This window comes from Rhinolophus sinicus, linkage group LG06, assembly GCF_036562045.2.
Source record: "Rhinolophus sinicus isolate RSC01 linkage group LG06, ASM3656204v1, whole genome shotgun sequence".
In the NCBI taxonomy this organism is placed as follows: domain Eukaryota; kingdom Metazoa; phylum Chordata; class Mammalia; order Chiroptera; family Rhinolophidae; genus Rhinolophus; species Rhinolophus sinicus.
The window spans coordinates 12,479,494-12,493,488 of NC_133756.1; the positions used below are offsets into that span (position 1 = coordinate 12,479,494).

Below are 13,995 nucleotides of genomic sequence, written 5' to 3' on the forward strand. Positions count from 1 at the left end.
AGGAACGTCAAGGGCTCTGTTGTGGGTATGTTCGTGTGAAATGCCACAGGTCATCAAAATGGGGGGCACAGTTAGACAGGAGGTCTGGAGCTCAAAAAAGAGGTCTAAGCTGGGTATTTCAATTTAGACATCATTAGGTGGCACTTAAAGCTATGGGAAGGGATGGATTCCCTAGAAAGTGTGGATGGAGACAGAGAGACCTAACTAAATAGTTAACATTTGGTAAGCGCTTGCTGTAACACCTGAAACTGTTTTGTAGGTATAACCTCATTTAATCCTTGAGACTACTTTATAAAATAGTAACATTATCATCCTCACTTTACAAATGAGAAACAAAGGCACAGAGAGGTAGACTAATTCTCCCTAAGAGGGGCAGGTAGTAAATGGAAGGGCTGGAATCTAACAAGGTAATTTGGTTCCAGAGCCAAATCACTATGCTTTATTACTTTATATAGCTCTTATACTTTAGGCTACACTATCTAGTACTGAGCCTAAAGCTGTGCCATCAATACAATAGCCACAATGCACATGCAGCTACTAAGCACTTGAAATGTGGCTGGTCTGAATTATTATGTGTAATAAGCATGAAACACACACCAGAATTTTTTAAAAAATAAAGAAAGCAAAAGATCGCATTGATATTTTTTATATTCATTACGTGTTGAAATGATATTTTAAACATCTTGGATAAATAAAATACATTATTAAAATTAACTTTGCTTGTTTTCTTTTTAGTACTTTTAGTGTGGGTACTAGAAGAATTTTAATTGTATACGCAACTCCCATTCTATTTCAATTGGACAGTGCTAATCTAGTAAAGAGGTTCTTAATCTCAGCATTATTGACATTTTGGGCTGGAAACTTCTTTATTGTGTGGAGCTCTTTTGTGCATTGTAGAATGTTTAGCAGCATCCCTGGCCTTTACCCATTAAATGCCAGTAGGACCTGCCCCAGTTGTGACCATTAAAAATGGTTCTAGATAATACCAAGTGTTCACTGGGGGGAAAATCACCCCTTTGAGAATGAGAATCACTGGTCTAGAGAAACTCCAAGATTTAGACATAGAGCAGAAGAGAAAGGGCTGTCAGAGGAGACAGGGAAGGAACAGCCAGGGAGGTGGAGGAGAGCAAGATTTAAATTGTCAGTCAGTTCGTGTCACTTCCGCTTAAAACCATCCATAGTCTTCCCGTCACATTTAGAATAAAATGCCAATGAATAAGCAGGAGTAGAGATTTGGGGACTGGTAGCTGAAGCCATGGGGAACATGAGATAACTCAAGGAGCTAGTGCAGAGCAAGAAGGAGGATAATCCAGCATAGAAGCCTGGGGAACAACAGCCAGAGAAACTCGGGGAAGGAGAAGGAAACTCAGGCAAAAATGGAGCACCAGGGGCCAAGGTCAGAGAGGGCCAAGAACAAGGGCTTGATCAGCAGTCCAGGGGCTCTAAGAGGAAGATGTGCAATCACAAGGTCACAGAGGCCTTGGCATAAGTGGAAGAGGCAGAAGCAGGGGCCAGATCCATGGATCAGGAAGTGTCTGGGGGACGATGGAGAAGCAGGTTTGAAGAAGGGGCAGGTCAATGAGAGAGGGCACACAGGCAGCTCCAGAGACCAGGAAGGTCTCAGGGCGGATTTGCTTGCTGATGGAGAGGGTGTTAGGTGTACGCAGAGGTGGGCCCTGGGGAGCCCAGGAGTAGTAGCAGTCAGCCTCAGTCCAAAGGGAGTGAGGCAGAGAGGGGACTTCTACCCTCCCCACTTCCCCATCCCCCTGCTCTGGAGCTGAACAAGCAGGAAGAGATTTTCAACGGCAGGTTCCAGCTCCAGTGAACTGTCTCAATCCTTGACTCCTACACTAGGTCAGCCCGTCTTCTGTCAGGGCTGGTATTCAGACTACTAAACTGACACGGCCTGGGCTCCAAATGGTTAGGTTGCATGTGGGCTATATGCTGAAACAGGGATCTGCTGGGCCAGGCACCGAGCCTCTAACTGCTGGGTGATGGAGGTATCTGGGGGTCCCAGGGAAGATTTTGGTTGGCACAGAGATGTTTGGGGCAGTGGTTGGTAATTATTAATTGTGCAATAATTTATGTCTGTCTTTGGCACATAGAGGCAGGAACCAGGTGGGGTTTGCTCACTATCGTCTCCTCTGTGCCTAGTGGTGTCTGGCACATAGTAGGTGTTTGATAAATACTGGCTGAGTGACGAGTGATAGGAAAGGGAGCTAGGGGGATCCTGAAGGCCTTCCCTTTGGGGGAGGTGGTGGCTGTCCCCTGTGAAAACAGCAGTCACAGCAGGCACTGTCCTGGCCCAGGGCTTGGGGAGAGGTGGTGATGTGGGGAGGGCTAGAGCACCTGGGCGCCCCTCAGTCTTCCCTCTGCAGGGCCTTGCCCCTCCTTTTGTGTCTGGAGACACTGAGACCCAGAGAGAGGCAGAAATTCCCTCGAGCTTCATAGTGCGGCAGGAGGTGAGCCAGGATAAGAGAGGCCTTTCTGTGCCTTGGTTTTCTCAACTATGAAATGGGGTGATAACAAAACTGCACCCTCCATAGGCTGTTTGAATGTTAAATGAGGTAAGATGCATAGAACAGTGCCTAATGTTTAGAATGAGAACTTGGTAATGTTAGCATTTGGCTAAGCCTCTGTCTCCATGCATTTTCTCCTTAGGAGATTCATCTGCTCCCGTGGCTTTACCTCCTGTAAACCAATGATTCCCAAATTTTTGTCTCCAATGCAGACCTTTTCTCTGAGCTTCGGACCCATATATCCAACTGCCCAGTCCTTCTCTTACACTTACGTTGGCCCACTTACGTGCCAAGACCGAGCCAGGGCGCGCTGGGCCTGCCCTAGAAACAGCCCCGACCCCCAGCTCTCTGTGCCAAATCTCACATCTACAGGGCCTCCAGCCCAGATGTCAGGCATCCCATCACCACTTTCCTGTTTGGTGTTTAATCCTGAGAACAATCTGAGCCTCCTTGCCTCAGCCTCTCCTTGACCCCTGCTCTCCCAGGCCCTTCCTGTCCTCCCTTTGCCCTCCTCCCCTGCTCCCCTGGGACCCATCAGTGCTCACTCCCAACCTCCCCAGCTGCCACCACAGCTGGTCACTGACGGAATGTGCAGCTGTTGAGAGCCACATGTGCTGAACAGGCGGTGCACAGCCACCCCTGGGGCCAGCGGGGGTGGGGGTGGGACCATCTGTCTGTGTCTGTTTGTCAGTCTAGCGCACACACACACACACACACACACACACACACACTCCTTCTCCAGGGAAGGCGGTGAACAGTATTGGTTTGGTTCCCTTCTCCATCCCTGGGCTGCAGAATTCATGAGGGTCATGCTCCACCTATGGGGTTCCAGTGGCCCCGGCTCGCGGACCCTGAGAGCAGACTGACCGGGCTGGCCCAGTTGTCTTGATGCACATACACTCCTGCTCCCGTGTGCAGACAGTACAAAGCCCCACAGACGCTGCCCAGGGCCCTAATGGCAGGCAGGGTGATCAGAGCCTCCGTAGCTTTCCCAGGCCCTGGGGGTAGGAGGTGGGGGTGGGGATGGCCTGCAATGGAGGAAGCCAGAGGCCTCGGACACATTCCAGAGCCCCCTTGGCAGCGCCCAGAGGCTCCAGAGGCTTCTCAGGCCTGGGGCAGCGCCAGCAGCAACTGTCCTGGTTCCCACACTCTGGCCTCTCTGGAATCTCTGCAGATTTCTCTTCTATGTGTACATGATGTCAGCAGGACTAGGACATTGGGGGTGGAGGGAGTGGAGGGGCTGAAGACACCATCTCCCTGAAGTCAGATGGCCATGAGGGGGGCGATGGGGGAGAGTCTGGTCTTTGGCGTTGCCCACCCAGTAAGAAGAGGATGACTTGGCCTCTGGCTCCCAAGCCTGACTGGGTCCTGACACTGCCCACTGCATTCTTGTTGGAGCCCCTCTCCATCTCTTGGGGGCTCAGTTTTCTCATCTGTAAAATGGAGGTAAGACTAGCATCTACCTCCTATGCATAATAGTGAAGGATATAGAACTTGACCTTATTGGAGATCTTCATGGTCTGGGCACAGCTCACTCTTTCACCACTTCCCTGGCTTCCACCCCAGTCCTGTCATTTCTCATACATTTTAGAACATATAACATAGGTTCTTGCTTCTGAGTCTGTATTCTGTTCACCGTGAAAACCTTTCCTTTTCTCTATCTGGAAAACTATTACCCAGCCTTCAAAGCCCAGCACAAATGTCCCTCTCTAGGAAGCCTGTCCAGCCTCCCTCGGGTACCATTACGGCCTCTTTGTACTCCCATGATTCCCGCTATGGCAGCCTGACCTCACCATACTGCTACTTACCTCCCCTGACTCCTCACAGAGCTGTCCTTCCGGGACTGATGGCCACTCTCAGGAACCCAGGCACAGCACCCCACAACCTGTGGGTGTCTAAGCATAGTCAGGACATGGCTTTAGGCCTGGTCCCCACTCTGATGCTGCCAGGTAAAGTTTCCCACACATCTCCCCTGGTGTGGGCTTAACAGGCAGAGGAAGTAACTTAGTCCTCACGAGCTACAAAAGCATTTCTTAAACACCCAAAACAGCCATGGGCCCCCTTTCCCCCACCCAGACCAGCCAAGCCGAAGCCCCGCTATATAGTTGGGGAAAACTGAAGCCCAGAGAAGGGAAGTCAGCAGTAGATGCTGGATTAGAACTCGGGGCTCCTACCCCAGTCCAAGGCCCTGAGGCCCTCCCCCCTTCTTGGGTGAAGGATATGGAGGCTGGGAAGTGAGAAAGGGGCTGAGGCAGGGCATGGGTTGCGTGGGAGCCCCAGACTTGGGAGGCAGCCGTTCCTCACCTCTGGCTATGCTGGAATTAGATTCCATCATTTTTCCTGGTGTCGACAGGGAAACCACACTTCTATTACGCCACTTAGTAATGATGGAGAATTGTAAGACCATCAGGCACAAGCTATCCTGAGGGGCAGATGGGTGATCCTTTCCCCAGAAAGGATCTGTCAGTTCAGGTCTTCTAGGAGACAGATGCTAAGGCCAATTAGAGGTGTAAGAGATTTATTGAGGGAACCACTTGTAAGGATGAAGGGAGGGAGCTAGAGTAAGCAGGAAGAGCCTTTTAACCGTGACAGAGGTCTGACCCCTGTGAAAGAGAGAGAGAAGGAAGGAGTGGGTAGGAAGAGCCTCAGACTATCATGCAGCTCTGAGTCCCATTGTCCATTAGAGGGGCCCCATGTAGGGCAGAAAGAGTCTGGCTCTTGTCTCTCCCTCGTGGCCAGCCACTGACGGGGAGCAGCCCTGGGAAAGCATGCTATCTGCAGATCCAAAGGTACAGCAGCTGGAGGCTGTTGGCTAATGACACTCCTTGCAGCTGGTTCTCTTGAAGGCAAATATGAGTGATGTACCCTCCTGGCAGCTGCAGAACATACATGCTTTACAAGGTCACCCAGTCCAGCGAGCAGGTGACAAGTTCACACCCTGGGGTGGTGGCTGCACTATGCTAACACTGGGGTGAGTTTTAAACCACACAGAACTTCACAGGGCTTCTAAAGAGACTTTGCCAGACCAATGAAGGAATGAAGATTCAGATGAAGTCGGGTGAAAATATGGTGTTTCAGAGGGAATAGCACTGAATTTGGAACAATAGCTTGGCATCAAATTTCCTTTCTGTATCTACTAGTGTGTGTCTTCAGACAAGTCACTTCTTCTAAGACTTGGTTTTCACCTTCACAAGATGCGGATGAGAATGTCTCACTCATGTGTTCTTAGCCCAGATCCAAAAACAGAGGGATGAGGGGAACCAGTATTTTTGTCTCTAGAAAGATGGCTCTGATTCTTACACAGGTGCCCATTAAAGACTGCTCCTTAAATTTTTCCACTGAATGGAGTAACCCAAAAGGCAGAAATAATTTGTACTGCCCCTGAGGTTCAGGGGGCATAGCTCAAACTAACGTAATGTAAGCTTAAATTTTCTTATATGCGTTTTATTTTAAAAATATGCATGAGCGAGTCAGTATAGTATAGCACTTAAGATATATACTCTGGAGCCAGACAACTTGAGTTTAAATCAAGCTCTGTGACATACTCTCTGAACTTTAGTTTCCTCATCTGTAAAATGGGGATAATAATAGTACCTATTTCATAGGGTTATTATGAAAATTAAATGATTTGTATAAAGTGTTTAGAACCCAATCTATTCTATTCACTATTATGATGTGATTTTGCAATTTTATCCTTGAGCTACCTATTTATAAAAAAAAATGTTTTTATTTTAAATGACTTATTGGAAAGTAAAACTGACCACACAATAAACAAAAGGAAAACAAAGATAGAACATGTAGCTCTCATGTCTCGGAAGTGTCGCAAGTTGAAAAGGGAAGGTGCAAAGGAGGAGAAAGAATTGTGCGCACAATTTCTCCATCCCGATGTTCCACGCCACAACACATCTCTACCACGCTGTGGGGTTTTGTCCAAATCCAGTCCAAGATCACACCGGAAAGCAGAGGATTCAGTTATGGCACCAGAAGGTTGGGTCTGCTCACCCAAGGCCTGGGCAGGAGAGGGTGTTGGGCCACCATCCCTCCTACTCCCCCCTCCCCCGCCTTCTGCCTCACCTTAGACATGGTCCATTAGCTACAAACCAGTGGAAGCAGCTCTGGTACTACTGGCCTTACGGACGTTATAAAAACTTCACAGTGAGACCAAGGAGTCTCAGACCACAAAGTTTCCATGACGTTCCCAAGTAGGTGGCCCCAGAGTCCCGAAAGAATCTGCTGGATGGGAGGTGTGAGGAGGGAAGTGGATGAAGAGCCACATTTCTCCTTATCCCTGGGCCTGGGTGAGGGACTGCAGGTCAGAGAACCAAGGAGGCACATTGAGGTCTAGTCTTGAGCAGAGGCAGGTGAATTATTAAGATAAACTTGGGTGAGATAAGTTATACCAGGCTGATGGGGGTATAATCATACATGGGAGCCAACCTCCAAGATGGCTTCCAATTAGCTCCAGCTCCTGGTCTTCACACCCTTGTGTAGTCCCCTCCCATACTGTGTCAGGTTGGTCTGTGTGATCAATGGAATATGGTAGAAGTGATGTAATATCACTTCCAAGGCTGGGTCCTAAAAGATCGTTTTTTTAAAATAAGTTGGCCTTGGTTTTTCTTGGATTACTCTGGGGGAAGCCAGCAGCTGTGTCATGAGGATATTCAGGCAACTCTGTGGCAAGGAACTGAAGTTACCTGCCAACAGCTGTGTCGGTGTGCCATCTTAGAAGCGGATCCTCCAGCCCCAATCAAGTCTTCAGATGACTGCAGCCCCAGCTGACAGCTTGACAACAACTTTTTGAGACACTGAGCAAGAACCACCCCGCTCAGTGGCTCCTGGATTCCTGCCTCACAGGGACTATGACAAAATAAATGTTGGTTGTTTTAAGCTGCTAAATATTGGGGTAATTTGTTACACAGCAATAGATAACTAGGGCCCCCATGCCTTTGGTTTCCCACCCAAACAGGCCACAGGTGATCCTTTGGTGATCTTTTTGGGAAAGGTATCCAAAATATTTTACAATATTGCTCAGAATGACAGTTCTGAAATGACGTTGGCTGCAAACAGCTGGCCCAGTCCTATCAGCCTTGAATTCAATCATTCAATTATATGCACATTTATTGACACCCTCTTAGGGCTGGGGACACCAAAATGAAATTGGAGATATTCCTTTGGGATATGGGAGAAAAAACCATGGACATAAATATTGTTCAAGGGAGGAAGCGATCTGTCCCTCATGATACATAGTTTTGAGGGAGACTAGCTGAGGAAGTTGTGTTTGAGATGGTCCCTGACGGAGCCTCAGCAGATGGAGGTGAAGGGAGTGGCAGGAGAAATGAGCCCAGATAGATTGGCGTAGAGGTATTGGCCCTAGGTTGGGCGGACTGTGGAGGGGGCTGAGGGGCAGGAGGAAGTATTACGTGAGGGCTGAGGTTAGAGTCTGAGTGACCCCCTTCCTCCTCCATCTCACATCCTTTCTTAGCTCCTCTTATTCCTCCCACTCCATTAAAGCCCCAACCCCTGGTAGTTCCAAATGGGAGCACTGAATCCATGCCAAGAGTACTGCTGGGGGGGGGGGGGGGAGGGGATGGGCAGGAAGCTTGCCTTCTGATGGGCTTAGGCTGCTGTACATCATAGAATCTCCCCCCAGGGTGGTCTTCGTGTGGCTGGGAGAGTCTACAGAGAGACACTGGCACCATGGATAGAACAGATTCCAGGCCTCCTCACTACATCCATCGCCATTGCCATTTCTTGAGGGGACCCTAAGCCAGTGTATGAATATGGTTATGGCGGGGAAGCAATTAGATAATATACACTTATTTTTTTAAAATCTTCTATTTATTTGAATGGTCTTTAAGAAGCCGAGGCCCACGTTGTAAAATTAAGGTACAGGACAAGCACGAGGAGTCAGAGGGATCCACACTGACAAGCACGCAGCACCCTTGATCATATGACTGAGTAAATGCTACAGAGCCAGACAGATCTGGGGCCTGGGAAGGGCTGACAGCTGACAAAGGAGGAGCAAAGCTGGGGAAAGTATGAGCAGTCTTATCCCCAGGCAAGGGAAGTCCCATTGATTAAGAAGCACACCTCCAACTTTTTAAGGAGGCACTTAGGTTTGCCATAAAAAGCAACCCAAGGAAGTTAGGTTATAAGGAAGACCGGGCAGCCCACGTTTGCAAAAGATAGAAGTAGAGTTTTCATAAAGCAAATGGTACAAGATAGGGCTTCTGACAGGTAAATACAAGCACACTAGACATAGAGGCTTCATTTTAAATCTTGTTCTAAATTGTGGGTACTGAGATGCTTTTAAGTAGAAAATTAGAAGTTAAGGATATGTGTGCTATTAAGGTAATCAAGAAGTTTGTATGTACACAGTTTAAAACACACAGGGATGAAGTAGGTTATCTCTAATGTCTCTTAAAGATCCAAAACTCTGAGTTTGAGTGTAATATCCTTACACTCTCAGTTATTTGGTTCTAAAAAACCCAACTCACTGGGCCTGAGTCAGAGGGTGCAAACCGGAGACTCAAGGGCCAGATTTAGCCTACAAGATGTGTTTTATTTGGCCTGCACAGTGTTTTCTCGATTCGAAATAGTTGCCAACATTTAAAAGTCCAGATTTCCAGGTTCTCTTGAAAAAGGGGGTGGAATATCTGGCAATACCAGCCCACATTCCCACACAGCAGCAACCATGTCAGACGACAGAGTCTGTGTTTTCCATTTCACTAAAGACCCTGCATAGTCCTCTTTGTTCATTTTCGTTTCCTGCCTGGCCCTTGGAGGCATCAGGGTTTGGGACCTGGCCCAGGCATCCAGTCTGTGATGACCTCATGTTTTCTACTTGGTGACAGCTCTACGTCTAGCCCTAGGGCCTTTACCCTAATTCCATGGAAGACCCATCTTACCGGTCGGCCCATGAAGGCATATGCACCTGCAGTCAGCAGTGTGGGGGTCAGTGACCCCAGTCTGCTGAGATTTGGTTTCCTTTACAGATGAGAACTGAAAAGTTGCCATCCATATTTCACTTTCATCAATTGAATCCCAAAGGCCTCTGGGGCATGGTCCATCAGGGAGATATTTTCTGATCAAAGCCGAGGGTAAGTCACTGTTGGGCTAGACTAGAACACCCAAGCAGTGGAAGGAATCCCAGCCTAGGCTGGGCTGGGCCTGGGGTGGGGCGGGCAGTAAAGAAGGAAGCTTTCTTATCCATGGCCATATATGACCAGGGAAGCTGTGTAGAGTTGGCAGGTTTTGCGGGTGCCTAGGAGGCACCACTCACATCATAGCTAGTGTGAATGGCTCCATATGAATTTGTGCAGCACACAATCTGCCTAACTGTACATGTTGGCCCTGGAACTGTCAAGAGGAGGGAAGAAACAAGTGGAGATGAGGCAGGTGCAGCCAAAAGGGGTGACCTAGCACTTCTTTCCCAAGGCTACAGAGGGTAGGGGTGGGAGGTGGAGTGTTAGGAGCCAAGACCTTGCTGGCCAGAGAAAGATAAAGGGCCTGGCCTAAGCAGCCTTCATGATGCCCATGTGCAAATGCCCATGAGATGATAGGAACAGCCAGAAATAGCCTCAGGAAGCAGAGCTGGCCATTAGTAGATCCAGGACACTTAGTCAACAGAGATAACCGTCCTATACACACACACACACACACACACACACACACACAGTTGACACACACACACCTAAACATGCATGCATGCAGTTTTTATCCTGTTGCACACGCTTATGAGTGTGTGCATACGTACAATCACAGTGGTAAGAGCAATCAGCTCATCACACAGGTACATTTAGCAAACATTTTCAGAGCACCTAAAGTATCAGGTTGGTGCAAAAGTAATAGCGGTTTTTGCAATTATTTTTAACCTTTTAAACAGCAAGTACTTTTGCACCAACATAATGCTTTTTGACTGAGCTACCTGCTGGAGTCCAGCACAGCACCAATTATCATTCATGGAAGGAGAGAAAAGCAACCAGTGAATAAAACCACTACGAATACAAGAAGCAGCTGAGAGCTGGCCTACAGTGCCACCTACTGGCCGGAGGGGTGCTTACACTTGGCTTGAGGACGGTGAAACCCGGGACATTGCTTCTAAGGCACCCTTTCTAAGGAAGCCACCAACCACAGGTTCCCACCTCTTTGTGTTCTGCCTGAGTGGGGTGAAGCCCTGGTATCCTCAGAGTTGCACCACAGCATCAGAATATGAACATTCCGGGCCTTGCATGCCGCGTGGAAAGCAATATCTGACGCCAAAGGAGATGGCAAAAGTAGTTTTCATCTTTCACGCCAATTCCAACCCACTGATAGAGGATTCTGAGGCCACGTCTGAGCTTAGCAGAGAAGAGTATCATGACAGAACAGTGACAGCAACCGTAGCTGTAGGTAGAACAGCTTCCACATTTGCCATTTTTGCAGCGGATCCTAAATCTGCAGATTTCTCATGCTCCACAATTCCGTTGTGATGGTGTTTCTTGCTTACACCCTCCCAGCACAAGAAAACTGCCATTCCCACTTTCACTGGAGTTTCTCTCTCACTTGATCAGTAACTTCTAAGCCAACTAACGCCCTCTCTGGGCCCATCTTTGTGAAGCATTTGTTCTTGCTTCCACAGACAGCCTATGGGTAGCTTGTTAGAGCTAAGCCCCACAGTCACCACTGGGCACTTCACTTTTTCCAAAACTCATATTTAGCTAAGGCCCACCCATCTACTGGTGGCTTATCACTTCCCAAAAGGCCCAATGAGGACAATGACAAATCAAGAACAACAAAACCAGCCTGAGCAGATGCTGCACAGCCAGCTGGGCTTAGCCCTGGACGGGGGTCCTGCTCCTTGCCCCTCAGCCATCAGCTTGGGGGCAGTGGGTGGGGGTGGGGGTGCAGCCCACTCAAAAAAAATCTGTACATTAATCATATTTCAAGTTACAACAGGCCCTGGGTCACTGAAAGTAGTCAAAACTTGAAATCTTAAATCCTCAGATGATAAGGGTCTATTGTGTTTAACATCAAGGTACTTAGCTAGTACTTGTGAGACTCTGTAGCTCCAACAGTGTCCACAGATGGGCACAATGCCCCCTGTGCTTCCCCCCCTGCACCCCCACCCCTGCAGTGGAGCCGTCCTCTGCCTGAGTGCTGAGGTGGATGTAAGCTGGTCTCTGCCACTGAAGAGCGGGCCTGGGATGTTTGCCTTCGCCCAGGGGTCAGCAAACTTTTTCTGTAAAGGGCCAGATAAATACTGAGGGTGCCAAAAAAATGTATACACATGACTTGTATTCATCTTTTGTCATCGGTGTATATTGAGTATTACAAGTTTAATACAGTTTTTTCCTTTCTTAAAATGTGTATACATGTTTTTGGCACCCTCTGTATTTTCAACTCCACAATCTCTGTTAAAACAATTCACACCTCTGCTGTTGTGATGTGAAAGCAGCTGTAGACGTACAGGAACAAATGGGCATGGCTATGTTCCAATGAAAGTTTCAATTTGGCCCAAAGAACCATAGTTTGCCAACCCTGCATTAGCCCAACTTGGGGTCTTCAAAATGGGTTCCATAGAACTTGGGTGTGTTTGAGGTTCTTCATTGGCTCTGCAAATGTTTGGCTCTAATTTAAATTCTTCTTAGCTATTTAGGAAGCTATAACCAAAATGTACTCAGTCAAATGTGTTATAGATAGTATTTTAACATGCAGGAAGGAGGTCAATATGTTAACTGACTGTCAGGTGAACTCCTTTGTTATGAAGCTTCTATTGCCACCACTATGCACACGTATGGGCCATATGACAAAATGGTTAAGAGCCTGGGTCCCAGCAAAAGCCAGACATGAGCTTGAGTCCCCGTGCTGCCACTTACTAGCTATGGGAATGGTCAAGTTGCATTACCTCTCTAAACCAGCATGGGCACCAGCAGAGGGGACACTGGCCATCACACTGGTGCAGCCTCCTAGAAGACCCTTTTCCTGGATCGTGGGAAGATGCAGCAGTCACAATAGAGGGGCCAGGGCAACTGAGGTCATTGAGGGGCACTGAGGGACTCAGGCCAGAGCTATTGACCAATTGCTATGGAGATATTTCCATATTTTAAGCACCAGTTTGGCTGTACTGGTACATACCAGTTGAATATCATTATAATGCTGGAACCATCTTGGATATGAACTTCTTGCTGGTTTTGGTCTCTTCTGGCATTTTCTGCTGCGTTCCCACCATTCTGCTTGGGCTCTCAGGAAGGGGAGGGGGCTATTTTGCTATGATCTTAGCAGTCTCAGTGCATAATAACAGGACTTCTGTTTTTCTGCTAAATGGCAGTTTCCATTGGATGGGGGACTTTATTGGCAAGCATTTCCTGGGACGTGTTCTGCAGGACTTGTTGGGGTGCAATACTTTTGGCTATGGGGGTCCAGCATGTCAGGAACTATGGCCCCTCTGCCCCATTGCTGCAGAACAAGTTGGGCCTGGGGCTCTGGTGTTCACCTGGCTTTTTAATTTGCCTGGTGAATGCTCTTCCTCACTCCTTGAAACAATCTGGTGTGTCTGGCTGCTGCCTAAACATGCCCTCAGGACTTCTGGCCTTTTATTTCAGCCTCTGAAAGCTTTTTTCTAGGCCTAAGATGCTCATTTATGGTTTCAATAACAGAATTTGGACCCTACTGTCTCTCATTGCCCAGGGCTGTCTCTGTCTATTAACAGTGGCTCCAGTGAAATCCAGGCTTTAACTGCACCTTATCTTTCTGCTGCCAGCATCACATTGTTCTCCTTCCTGACAGACCTAGGAGAATCAGTGGTGTTTATCACGAGGCCCTGGGAACAGGGCCTCTTGGTTCCCAGAATCCCTGGGGTTTATCTTAATTAGGCGACATCTGGTGCTGCCTTCACAATGCTTGTGTCCACCCTGGTCACGCAGCCTAATGCCATTCTGTGGGCCACCAGCTGGTTCTGGGAGCCCTGCAGGCTCATCCAGGGGGATGGAGGACAAAAGGCGTTTCTGTCCTTCAGCCAAGATCAAAGATGACTTCGGTTGAGCTCTCTTTCTCACTTCCTTTCCTCAAGGCTGTTCTTAGATCTCACAGTATCTCTGGCTGGGCTTGGAGCTCAAAACCAGGCCTTCTGCCCTGAGGACTCCTCTATGGTCCAGAAAGATCCTGGCTGTGGATGAAATGACCTTCTACAAACATATCTTCATCACCCGCCCTTCCCCTGATAAGGCAGTTGGTGCTGGGCGTCTGCCCTGGGCACTCAGCACAGCCTTGTTCCCTCCCCAGGACCAGCCTCTAAGTGGCCTGCAACATGGATAGTGAAAGTCCAGCCCAGCACTTCAATTCTGGCCCCAACTGTTGCTCATTTTGAGAACCACCTGTTTTCTCACTTTTTCTCCTTCCTGGATGATCTTTCTGCAACTACGGCCCTGCCCTACACTGCGCAGCACCTGTGCCCATTCAGACCCTGGGCTGAGTCCTCAAAAGGACAAAGGTCATG

General features: G+C 48.4%; 1 protein-coding gene across 1 annotated transcript in view; it reads right to left on the reverse strand.

Moving 5' to 3' along the window:
• Window positions 1-13,995, reverse strand: part of HEYL (hes related family bHLH transcription factor with YRPW motif like) — a 31,547-nt gene that overhangs the window by 15,931 nt on the left and 1,621 nt on the right. The gene's annotated exons all lie outside the window — the stretch shown is intronic.